This window comes from Hirundo rustica, chromosome 2 (genome assembly GCF_015227805.2).
Source record: "Hirundo rustica isolate bHirRus1 chromosome 2, bHirRus1.pri.v3, whole genome shotgun sequence".
Lineage (NCBI taxonomy): Eukaryota > Metazoa > Chordata > Aves > Passeriformes > Hirundinidae > Hirundo > Hirundo rustica.
This window is the reverse complement of record NC_053451.1, coordinates 64,400,225-64,410,517: the sequence shown is the minus strand read 5'-3', so window position 1 is coordinate 64,410,517 and position 10,293 is coordinate 64,400,225. Positions and strand designations below refer to the sequence as shown.

The 10,293-nt window shown below is 37.9% G+C and overlaps 1 long non-coding RNA gene across 1 annotated transcript; it reads right to left on the bottom strand.

The window, feature by feature from the left end:
* Positions 1–1,040: 1,040 nt before the first annotated feature.
* LOC120749689 (uncharacterized) lies at positions 1,041–4,196 on the bottom strand. The gene is made up of 3 exons (XR_005699742.1): positions 4,087–4,196; positions 2,114–2,164; positions 1,041–1,139 (listed from the first exon to the last, which is right to left on the bottom strand). It is a non-coding gene; the product is annotated as an uncharacterized LOC120749689 (long non-coding RNA).
* Positions 4,197–10,293: the final 6,097 nt, after the last annotated feature.

The following is a 10,293-nucleotide window of genomic DNA, read 5'->3' as shown; positions in this document are numbered from 1 at the left end:
ATGCTAGAGGGTGCTACTGCCTTTGACCTACTGCTGAGATAGGCTCAGCTTGTCTGAGCCTCCCATAATTAAAAATATGCAGAAAAAAACCACAAAAAAGAGCTCCTTGGAAATCGATGGAAATCGAGCATAAGCCTGAAAGTCTAAACGTGAATCTCCATAGTTAAAATGTTTTTTAAATTATTAATGCACACACATGCTCTAAAATTGTCAATGTGAAGAGCAGGAATGCAAGCACTCTCACATTCATAGACAGATCCGTGGTTGTGCAAAACCTTCCCAATAGAGCATACCTTGCAAAGAGCTAAAAACACAGCATCAGACTTGGGCTGTTTCCTTGGAGAGAGAGAAAAAAAAAAAAAATCTTTTTTAAACAGGTACAAACTGCTTTTAAAGCTGTCATTTGAGAATATGAAGCTTCTCATGGCCTCAACCCATAAGGTGTCTTCTTGTGTCACTCTTATTAAGTCCTGCATTTCGGTTAGTGCTGGTGTTAGGGGTGGCATGGCAGTGGTGTCAAATGGGTCTGCAGCTCACCAGCCGCAGTCAGAAACAGTAAGTTTCCAGACCTTTATGACAAAATTCATCTCTACAGACAAGGAAATCTTATATTGGTATGAGGCTGGCAGCTCCAAGGCAACCTTGACATAATTTTTCAGCAAACATACACCAGCCATTGCAAGCTGTGTTATCCTATCAATTCAGTGTGATTATCTAGTCCAGTACTGGGAATCCACATTTAATAAATGGTTCCAGCAGCAATCCTCTGACACCATCAGCTAAAGCTTGTTCTATCTTCTTTACCTTCATCCGTATTGCTGTCTATAAGAGAGCTTCCCAGTTCCATGAATTGGTATGTAAGGGCAGGTATTTGCTTCATAAACTCCTGCTGCTTCTCAGCTGCTTGTCAGTGCAGTGGAGGATTTTCAATATGGCATGTAATTAACTATTACTGAAAAAGTAAAAACTAAGGGTAGCAGGAAAAAATGTGATTTGTCAGGGTTGTTCCTTCCTACAGTTTTTTAAATTGCACTATGTCCCTTCCAAAAATGAATTCATGAATGACTGAAGTATTTTTACCAGTGAACTGTACTTGTGGAAATGGAAATTCCTGGCTTCCCTCCAGAAAAATAAACGCTCTGTGAACAGAAACAACACCTTAACATTTCATATAATAGGGCAGTAGTGCAGATGATAACAGGACACTTAACATGCTAATAGTTCATGGACATCCCTAGCCACTTTAGCACAAATGCTCATTTATAATGAGCAAAAAAACCTTAATTTTGTGCAAAAGTTGCATTTTGAAAAGTAGTAGCAGCAAGAATTTCACTTTGAGATTTCACACTTGGAGCAATTGTATTTGTGTGATGTATTCCACTGAGCACAGTTTCCTTTTTTTAAGCACTGAAGCCATTTGTGGGGACAGCTTGAGACAATCTGGCAGTGCCTCACCCCCAAAGGGCAATAGAGGTCAAGGCATTAGGCCACTGATGACCTGACAACTGTGCAACTTCACTATGATACTATCAAATAACAGCATGTATAAAATGTAAATATTCCCATCAAACCAGTAATTGAATGTAAAACTATCATTGCATAGCCACAAAAATATCTCCTAGTTTAATTTAAACAAACTTACATGGATGCTGGTTTTTTTTCTCCTTTTTTTTTCCTAATTCATATTCTTTTTCTTAGGTTTACCTTTGTTTCTTGCTTCAGTCTTGGCTTTTGTGACTACAGCCTTTTCTTGTCAGAATATTCCTACATCTTTTGCTACCTAGTACTTCTTAAATGTGTATCACTTCAACAGCTACATTGCATATAGCATTCCTTTGCTACAAAACAAAAAAAAAAAAAAAAAAAAAAAAAAAGACTAGTATCTACTGCAAGAGATCACATTTTCCCATTTGATGCTCCTATAGACTGCTTCCATTTCCCCAGCTATCTCGAGATAGGAAGCCCAGCTGTTTGCTTTTTTCACTTCTTTCATTAGAGTTCACACTTTACCTCCAGATTCCCTGCTAGAGCAACTGTCTTCCTACACCAAAGCCCTCCGGAGATGTATAAACATTAGTGAGCATGTTAGAAGCACTAATGTGCAGAAACTTACCCTCTGCTGCATATGTGGCCTCTCGAGCTCTGTGCAGGAGTGTTCTTCTGTCTGAAAACAAACAAACAAACAAAAAAAGAGTGGATGAAATAAGAAGGGCTCTGTGCAACTGCAGCAACACATTTTTTTTCCTCCTTATAAATGCATTCACCAAGCAAGCACCCAAATCCACTGGAGTTATGACTAATGAGGCAGCTATGCCTGCAAGGTTGTGGTCTGTCTCCTCAGGAAGAACATGGTGTGCACTGCTTCCATCCCCTCTGCCTTTGTCTGCCATCAACTCTTCCTTACAGGAGAAAGCAAGGTCTTTTTATTACATGAATAGGTTTGAAACAGTATTTTTAATTATTTTACCAATACTACTGTTACTTGATCACAATGAAATTATGATCCTGCTGTCCTTTTCACAAAACTTCATGAGAGAGTCACTAGAATAGGAAAAGAATCATCTGACAGGTATCTTCTTTCCTTTAGCATCATTCCTGCAAATGTTTGCAACTTTCCTTGTCGGACAATAATGCACTGGATGCCGCAGCATTTTTCATTATCTTGGTCACCATTGTAATACAAACAGTACTCCCATAATATGCACCCAAAAGAATATAAGCTTACTGTTGGATGCAAGTGATATTGACCTTAAAGATGGAATGGTTACTCCAAAAAGAACAGCATTATAAAAGGAAAATTGCCTTTTTAGCCAGTATTGTCCTATAAAAGATTTTATCTAAATAGTCAACTTGACAGCTTTAAGAAAATTTTGTTGCAATTAATTCACATCTTGTGTCTTGCTTGATTTTATTTCATACCACAATTTTTAATTCATTTAATTAACAGTATAGCCTCATTAAGCAATGATACATTTTTAAATGCAGCTCATTTATGAAACAGATGTTGAGTTACATCTTAATGCACCTCTTACATTCAAGTTCTATACAAATTGCACTCTTGCCTGACCCATGACTGAAATTAGACACAGTCTTATATATTTAAATTCTTGCAAAATAATATGAAACTCTGACAAGCGGAAGCGGAATAGATCCTTCTTTGGCAAATCAGGGATAGCAGAGAAATGAAGAATGTGAAGATGCATCGCCACATTTAGGGTTTAGACAGAAAAAAACCCCTATAACTTCAGCTAAGACAAACAATAATAATTTTCCAAGCACCTTTTTATTTATATATAGGTATTTCATCTGGTTGGTTAGTTAATCTTGGTTTGTGGTTTGCTTGTTTTAAATAAAAAAGGTCTGATAAATTGTTTTGCATGTAAAATGGCAGAACTGAATTATTAAGAAAAGGGAGAGAGACATGTATAACTCATCACCTTTTGGTGAAATGGGTTTTTGTTAATTGTTGCCTCTCACTGCATGTAAGGTGGGAGATGGAAATCTAGTAGCATCAAGTTGTGAGTATAAGATGACATTCACAATCTGCCTCTCTTCTACAGCCTTTCACAGATATTGTTTCCTACCATAGGGTCCAAACAGTTATTTGATGAATTAAGAACTCTTAATTTTTGGGTCTAGTTAGGTTTTAGATATATTTTCTATAATTTTTTTCATGTAATTTGAATTAAATTATAAGAAGCGCAAAAAAACTAAATAACTATTTAAACATGCACTTTTCAGAACTGCAAGATACACAGGCTATTTCCTGATTCTCTATTATGGAAGTTTCACATAATATTTTGTCACCCTAACAGAACCAAAACCCGAGTTTCCACTAATAGCGGATGCCAGCCTAATTCCTTTAAATGCCCGCGATTAAATGAACAGCCTTAAGGCATCCAAGTATTCTGCCGTGACAGTGTGCTGGGATGCCTGCCGTCCCAAAAGCAGAACGCATGCGGCGTTCCTTTAAAAAGCAGATAAACCCGAGGATTAGGGCGGCAGCTGTCCGGCGCCGCGCCGCCTCGCTCGGCTCTGTCCGAGCCCCGGCTCGGCGGCGGCCGCGCCGCGGCTGCCGTGCAGTACCCGCGAGAAGCCTCTAGATGCCGCTGTTTACTGCGAGGAAACCGCCGCCGTCCGGAGGAAACGCATTCCGCGGGAACGCTTCGAGCCTAAACCCGCGCTCCCGACGTCAGCAGGCGCGGCTTCGGCAGCTTCAGGGAAAACAGGCAGAGCGTCTGTATTCGTCTGTAAAACTAACACTCACCCCCTTCTCCCCCCCCCACAACAAAACAACACAAAACAAAAACAAAAAAAAAAAAAAACCCAAAAAAACAAAACAAAAAAACAACCAAAAAAACCACCCCACAAACACACACACCCCCAACCCCAAAAAACCCCAGACTTGTACTCTTCTTTCATCAAACAGGACTGCTCTCTGAAATAGAATTAAAATAGTTTTCATTGGATCCGAAGCCATAAAATGTACCACAGGAATGTCTTCCTAATTACAGAAACTCTTTCTTACATACACACATACTTAATTATTCTGGATGTCTTTTTTGAAATAATGACGCTGTATAAATATTAATCCTTTTTTCCCCAACTATTCTTTGTTCCATGATCTACATTCATTGTAGCACAGTAAATTTGAGATCATTAGATCAATTACTGCTATTTAGATGTAAATGTCTTCAAGGAAGATTAATTACTCTCTAATTCTGATTTTTTTTTTTTTTTTTAAATCAGGATAATGAAGACATTCTCTGACACTTCTATGGTAATTTAAAAAAAACCCAAAAACTAAAACAAAAAAAAAAACCAAAACAAAAACAAAAACAAAAAACCCACACTTGTAAATCAACTTGTAAATCAACATAACCCCAACAAACACACATTAAAAAAAAAAAAAAAAAAAAAAAAAAAAAAAAAAAAAAAAAAAACCACCACAAACCACCAACCAGAAACTCTCCTTGTGTGCCTCCACATAACAGTTCACAGCAGATAAAATTTTTGAAAGTGTATGGGTAATGGAAGCCATTTAGTACTTGAAATGTTCCTGTTCAAGTTGTATATCCCTCACAGGAACACCTTGGTTCTCACTAGAACACACGTGAAGAATGCAAAACTACAGAGTGTTTTCTTTCAGAAATTAAAGAGAAATCACTCTTTCCTTTAAACCAGACAGAGAAGAAACTCTGACTAGCATGGTGATCTATCCACAAGCACATGGAAGGCATGTACTCATACATGTAACTTTTCAATTTGCACCTCCTGACAGGTTCTCTCAAAGAATGAGAGAGCCCTCTTTAGGTAATTGAAAGCAACTGTTATTAGGAATGCTTTTGAATTACCTGCTACAGACCTCTTAGAAGTGGAAAATGAGCCACCAGGAGCGCTTGAATCACAGGCTGGAAATTCATGACAGTTCTCTGAGGAAGCAGGAGAGCTGAAAGGGTTTTTATTCTTTGTCCTGTGTGACTCAAGCACGCCTCACCTTTCCATGCACCACCTGCAACTCATTGATTACTTGGGGAGGGTCAGGCTTACTGACACTAATGAAGGATTTTTTTGAATGACAGTTTTGTGCAATGGATGTACACATCTCATGGAGTAAAGAATGCAAACCAAGACTCACACCCCAGTCTTGTTCACTGTGCCTGGAAATCAGCAGGTGCACACACACACACACAAACACACACACAACCTGCCACAGCGGGACTGAGTCATATCAAAGTGAACAGCATCATCAGGAGATAGCTAACATCAGCTAAGATGTTCTTCCGGGAGTTAGGAGTTGTGATTTTCAACCTATGAAGACAAAAACCTGGACTAAAGGAATAGTAAAACTATTTAAACACAAATTTCATGGTTGTGCTTCAAAACAGTAAAACAAAAAATGCTCCATGTTTTACACAAAGCTTGATTTTGTAAGCATGCACTGGTTTATCCAGTGAGAAGGGGAAAAGGAACTTAATTGGTAGATCCTGAAATGGCTTGAGATGTGCATTGCTTAGACAGGCCAAGACTGAGAGGTTTTTGAACTTCCACAAAAGCACAAATACTCAGAATTACTTAAATTGAAGCAAGCTGTGGAAAACCTTCCTTCAGTTTGATGACGTACGAGATAAGAATTTTAGGATTGCATTGTGACGTAGATGCCTAGGTAGTATCCATAACTTACTTGAGACAACTAAGACATTTTTTGATCTGTTTTTGAGGCTTTGGGATTTTTTTGAACCACATAGAGCTTTTCCAATATTATGCAAGATCTACTGCACATCAGAACAAGCAGTAGCAGTGTTAAAAATAACAGAATTTGTGACCACACACTTTAGTTGGAGCTCCTTTAGGCTAAGTGGGAACACAGACATAATTATTTGCAATGTTAACTGAAAGAATGCAATTAAAGAAAGAATTAGGAAAATGAGCCTCCTGTCAGTATTTAGTGGGGAGGAGCTGTATTTTCAATATTACCTCCTATTAATACGATTAAAACATGCAAGTCCTGATGCCTTAAAGTTACAGATGCCTGATGAGTTTCTTGTGCCTTAAAGCCCATGTTCAGGCACAGCACAATTCTGCTTCATGACCCATTTTTTCATTTCCACTTTTGGGAAGACTGAAGCACATGGACTTCTGCAAGAAAACCAGTAACATTCAACTTCTGTAGGCCAATTGAAAGCTTATATCTACAAATAAATAAATAAATAAATAAACAAACAAACAAATAAATAAATATCACTCATTAGCCATAGATAAGTAACTGCCAAAGAATCCAAGCTTTGGCAAAAGCCTTTACCTTTCAGTAGTTTACATTAACTGTTTCAAATCAACAGATGGGTCTGGCTGAGCAATACCTGCGTTGCTGTTCCGTTGAGAAAGTGGAGGGCAAGCACTGAGCTACCACAGACCAAAGCAGAGTGACAAAAAACTTTTGTCAACAGAATGGGAGATTTTCACTCATGTTCACGGACTTAGATCCAAGATCAGATACTTAATGGGGAAGAAAACTAAAAGCTCAAAATTCCTCTGGTTCTCTTGTAGTAGCATACAAGTTTGTACAGAGGAAGATTACTGCTATACCGTCTTTACAATGCATGCATCTTTAGGGCTAGCAGACAATCTTTTTGTTCACCTAAATTCAATCTTGTTAATAAGAATTTCCTTGTTTTTCAATTTGTATTTTTTTATTATTATTATTTCTGTCAGTAATGAAAAGTGTATTATTGTGCTGAATACAACTGGCTGTTTTGCTGTGTATCCTGAAGTCCTCTGGCACTCATGCTGTTAGAACAAATAGTAACATTTCTGTAAGGCTCCCTATATTTTTAAATCAAGAATCAACTGAACAGGTATGTAAACCAAGCAGCAGCTGAAGCACACCTTCTTGAAAGGACTAGTGTTCAGTGCATCAAGTTTACTGAATTGCACAGGAGTTTTGTGGGATTAACAGCACTGAAGCAGTGGGGGAGAAAAAAAGCTTTATAGTTACAACTTCTCACTGGTATGGTACTAGCAAATGGAAGGTGGATCTGGTTTTACAAAGATTGACATAGTTTACTATGCCTTGAAGTAGAAGACCTCACAATTACAGAAATGAGATAAACATACCATTTTTTTGCATTACATCTTCATGTGTTTCTCCTTTGGCATCAGGTGCATTTTACCTGAGCTTTTGGTCCAAGAAAATCTGTAGGTTTCTTTATCTACTGCCCAGATTTACTGTCTTCAGTGACAAATAATTATATAGACATATTCTATAGAGAAGAAGAATGTCAAAAGAGGACTGTGAATAAACTCGACTTACTGTTTTTCAAAATATTGTCTCTTGGAAACAAGTATCTTCTCCTCATCACAGGCCTGGGGTTTGCAAGCACAGTTATAAGTGAATCAGGCAGAAGGCCTTCAGTCTATCCAAGCTTTAAAAAGATAAAGGGGAGAGACGGAGATATGAAAGGGAATCTAACAACTGATCCCTGTAAATCCATCCGAAAATAACAACTTTCTGGCTTATGTCAGAACAAACTTTGTCAGGGATAAAAACTGTGACACTTCCAAGCTATTCCTAATATTGCATTTTTTCAGATTATAAGGTGTCCTCCCCTGGAGAGGGGATTTTCCTTGCTCTCACAACCTGAGTCTGCCCAAGTCTATTGCAGGAAAAGGGTGATGGGTGCCTTGCTAGGCTTTGCTGTAGATCACTGTGGCACCCTCCTTCCTCTGTTAGGATGAAAAGCAATCTCATCTACCTGTCTAGACAAGGCTTTGCACTGGTCTGATCCCTTTCTTTGGTGCTGCTTTTGACATCCAGAAATTTGACAAGGAAAGCAATTATTGATCAGTCTGAAGTGTGTTTTGCAGTGATAATTGTCTAAGCATGACTGAGTGATGCCCCTATAGATAGGTGCTTACTTATTTCCTGTTGCATGTCGTCCTCAGAGTGACAGAAACATTGATAAGAGAAAGGACAAAATTACTGACTTTGATGGAGTTTGTGTTGAAACATCTGCTGCTTGTCAACATGGGAGGCAGAAGCAGAAATTTATTAATAATAAAAAAGGAAACCCCATGAAACTCTGACTTATTCTCCTGAACTATTTTCTAAGAATGCCCAGTAAGTTTCCCATAAAGGAAAGATACTGCCCCATTACCTGTATATTTTTACTTTGCTTACATTATGACTTAACCACTTCCATGATAACACATTATTTACTTTAAGACTTCGACTAACTTCTGCCTATTAAGAATCCTGGACAATAAAGTCACTAAATGGAACAGTGAAAATCTATGAGAACTCATATTGTGGTAATTTAGATTTTTTTCTCTTGCCTAGAATCTAAATATTTTTAAGATATTGAAGAGAATGTAAATGACAGCAAAGATATTTGGTGACATTTCCTATTCTCTGAATACATACCAAACACAGACTTGTAATTTTCCCCCATTGTTTTCATGAGAGTAATTTCATTTGGATTAATCCTTTCTTTCAGACTCAGCTCTGCATGAGCACTCTGCAGAATTTTGGCTTCCGTACAAAGAGGAGCTCAGAGAGGAACTGGCCTCCAGAAAGCCAAAATTATATCAAAGTACTTCCCCAGAACATGGTGGCATGTATAGAGTCGGGGTATACTGCTGCCCGTAGGAGGAGGGCACACATGTTCTCTTTTACAGCTTTTGAGCCCCACAGAACAAAGGGTCTTTGAAAATCAGAGCCATGCCACTGGGGCACAGAAAAGAGATGTGGTTCAGGAATCTGTGCTCTTCTCTTCCGTGCATATGCATGGCAAATAGATGGGCATCATCTGCCCAATGAAAGGGTGTAGCTCTTGCAATACTTCTACCACCAGAATTTTTCTACCACTAAACATACAAATCCCAAGGGATAAAACCTCAAAACCATAGTTACCTGGTTTCAACTGAACGTTAAGAAATGCAGAAGTGTTAGAAATAAGAAGAAGTGATCATAACAGCATGATGCTTTTAAACAGAAATTAGTCATCTGTCTGCCTGCCTTTGTAATTTAAAGAATAAAGCTATGTCTCCGTCAAACAAGTACTTCTTTTTTCCCCCAGAGGACATACAGTTTAATCAAGCTTTACCACCTTAGTAACCTTTTGTAAATGATGAGGCATGACTGACAGAAGAGCAGGACTGAAAAAAAGAAGATATTTAGGTTCAAATCCAGATGTACAGATGTCAATCTCACTAATGCAAGTTAGCGTGAGTATATATATTGATTTAAATGAGCATTTTCTATTTTCTGAGCAAGCAAGAAGCAGGTCATATGTTGAAAGCAGAAAAACAAAGTAAATGCCTGTTTTGGTAAACCATGACAATGCCTCAAAGGACGGAGGTCTCATTCCACATTTTGGGTCTCATTCTGATCCTGTCAACATTGCATCAGCACAACTCCATCTATCAGATCTACATTAGTGTTTTGATGGAAATGAAAATGCTTCAATAAAACTTTCTTCAGATATTTTTTTGTCTGAAAGCCTTTAGACTTAATTTCTTTTGCCTTCTGCTCTTTTTAAACAATAAATCATCAATTAGATACCAGGTTATTTGCAGGTTCTGAAATATTTTTGCCTTACACAAAAGTACATTGGTTGGAATCTGCTTCTGTGCTCTGATTCATCAGGTACTTCCATCATAAAAAATGACATGAGTGTAGCAAAGAATTGAGCTCTTTTTTTTTTTTCTTTTTTTTCTTTTTTTTGTGCCACATGAAATTACATCTAAGTGGTCCAACAACTGCATTTTAAACAGCACTTACTACTCTCTTTTAGT